Source organism: Amphimedon queenslandica, unplaced genomic scaffold, assembly GCF_000090795.2.
Source record: "Amphimedon queenslandica unplaced genomic scaffold, v1.1 AMPQUscaffold_12241, whole genome shotgun sequence".
NCBI classification, from domain to species: Eukaryota; Metazoa; Porifera; class Demospongiae; order Haplosclerida; family Niphatidae; genus Amphimedon; species Amphimedon queenslandica.
In genome coordinates, this window is record NW_003547521.1 from 6,564 (window position 1) to 9,043 (window position 2,480).

At 35.5% G+C, this 2,480-nt stretch overlaps 1 long non-coding RNA gene across 2 annotated transcripts in view; it reads right to left on the reverse strand.

The window, feature by feature from the left end:
- The window catches only part of LOC109588202 (uncharacterized), a 6,879-nt gene extending 4,502 nt beyond the window's left edge, over nt 1-2,377 (reverse strand). Inside the window, exons 1-4 of one of the 2 annotated variants that reach the window (XR_002188020.1) lie at nt 2,032-2,377; nt 1,909-1,980; nt 1,820-1,822; nt 1,169-1,744 (exon numbers count right to left, since the gene is read on the reverse strand). This is a non-coding gene — a long non-coding RNA (uncharacterized LOC109588202). Of the gene's footprint in view, nt 1-1,168; nt 1,823-1,908; nt 1,981-2,031 lie in introns of both variants that reach the window. The other variant, XR_002188019.1, reaches the window with a different exon arrangement.
- Nucleotides 2,378-2,480: the final 103 nt, after the last annotated feature.

Sequence of the window (2,480 nt, forward strand, 5' to 3'; positions counted from 1 at the left end):
TCAGACCCCACATCTCTCCCAATTCACATCTCCACAGCTTTTCCAACAGTAAGTTGTGGTCTACAGTGTCGAAAGCTTTCTTTATGTCTAGATAGGCAACATCCACTTGCTTTGATCGAGCAACAATACTTACAATGTTGTTCAAGTGGGCCAATAATTGCTGCAGAGTAGAACGCTGTTTCATGAAACCAAACTGGTTATGACTAATGGTAGCAGCAATGTGAGGGTAAATCCTCTCAAAGATAAGGCGTTCTAGTACTTTCGATAGGATACATAGTAGTGAAATCGGCCTATAGTTCTTAACAGATGACCTATCCCCTGATTTATAGACGGGAGTCACAAGGTGAGTACGCCACTCAACTGGTAGATAGGAAAGTCAAACACATTGAGAGAATAGATGGTGGATAGGCTCACATAGCGATATAGCACATGATTGGAGGAGACAAGCTGGGATGTCATCAATACCACAACTTTTGTGTACATCTAGGGAGGAGAGACACTTATAAACATCAGAAACAGAGAATGAGAAATTATCAACAGTGTCAGCATCAGCAGGAGGAGAGGATACATTTGGAGGAGCAGAGGGGTGAGAAAAGACTGAGTGGAAAAAGTCATTAAATAAAGATGCAATAGCTAAAATAAAGGAAGAATATAGACATGGCTCCATTGCAAGTTTATTTTCAAGTTGATACAGTGGACCTGAACAGGCTAAAAGACGATGAGAAAGACCTGGCACATCACAGACTAGCCACCATTGCTCAGTGTAAAAATGAAATTTACTGACAATTAGAAAGAATTAATACGGTATGGGGAAGGTAGCTTGATTTCCCGCGAACGGAAGTTTCCTATCCCTGTGAGCTGTACAGCGTCTTTCACACTTCACTTGGATCACATTTTCCGTTCCGTATCCACACCTACCTGTACTTTTAATTGGGAAAGAGGGAGTGTCTTGCATACGGAAAGGTTGTTCCGTGATCCAAGTGAGCTGAAAGACGCTGTAACTCTAATATCTATGATCAAAACGTCACGTGTAGCCCCACCCACACGCAAATAAAATGGCTGAAAATTTCATCCATGCTCCTTCTTCTTGTTGTAACTTGTTTACTACCCTGTTTTGGCCACTGCTAGCCCTGCAACTAACATGAAAGATTATTGTGCTTGCTATTACCTGAAGAAAGAATCGAGAGATGCAAAATTTTAACTGAGTTTCTGAGCGGCAATGTTGAAGACAAATAACGAAGGCTTAGAGAAGTACAGCAGACTGAGTGAGACTTTTTTCTGGAGTGCAAAGTCTTCTTGTTCAATTATATCTTGGCCTAGAGTGCTCCTTTTGCTTTATTTGATTTTAAAATAATAAAAACATGATTATTGACATATTTAATGAGATGCAAATGATATTCACGAAGCTTCACGTCATGAAACATCATGGCGGCTCCCTTTCATGTAGACCGAAAGAACCTTTTGAGAACCTTCCAGAGTACCTAGAGACTCCAAAATTGGTACAGATTTTCGGAAGAACCCGTTTTGCAACTATACCAAGTTTCAAGTTGCTAGCATAAATTATAGAGAAGTTATAAGGGTGGGTCAGTGGTCAAACTCAACTGAAACCGACTATAGATTAAATGTAAATAATAAAACACATTTGACTTACAATCTGAGAATTACAATGGTTGAAGTAGAGAAAAAATAAATAGATAAGTGTATATTATTACTGATGATAATATCATATGTTCAGACTTACAAACTATGGGTATTGGTTCAGTGTTGATCAAATCATAAAGAAAGTAAATATTTTGCATGATACAAAATTATGACTTACTCTCTATTGTGTAATAAAATACAAGTAACAGTTCAATTTTGGATGATACAAGTAATTGTATAAACAAAAATGATCACATTTTGACTTACTTGCTATTTAAATAATGGTTGGAAAAAAAGAGTTAAAAACTTAAGCAATGATACACATTTTTGACTTACTGCCTATTGTGTAATGAAGAATTAAGGTAACAAAAATAAAGAATTTTGACTTACTCTCTATTTTTTAAATTTTTGATTAGATCAAAAGGCAAGTTACAATTTAACAGTATACATTATGACTCACTTGCTATAGTGAAATAAAAGCAATCATTGTTGATCAGAGGGGAAGAAAATTTTAAAATTTATGCACATTATGACTTACAAACTATTGTACAATTATTACAGTTGCGTTATATATTGTCAATTGGAGCAGGGAGAAAGAAAGCTTAAAAATAAATTCAAATAATATAATATAATGACTTACAAACTGTTGCAAAATAAAAATGACATATCCAATTATCATTGGTTAAATAGAAGATAGATTAAAAGATAAAATATAGTCGATAAGTAGAATTGACTTACTCCCTATAAGATAGAGAAATGCACACAATGACAATGTATCAAAATTTGTGTCATGTATAATACACGACCAAAAGTTATGGTTGTACCTCAGATGCATCCCA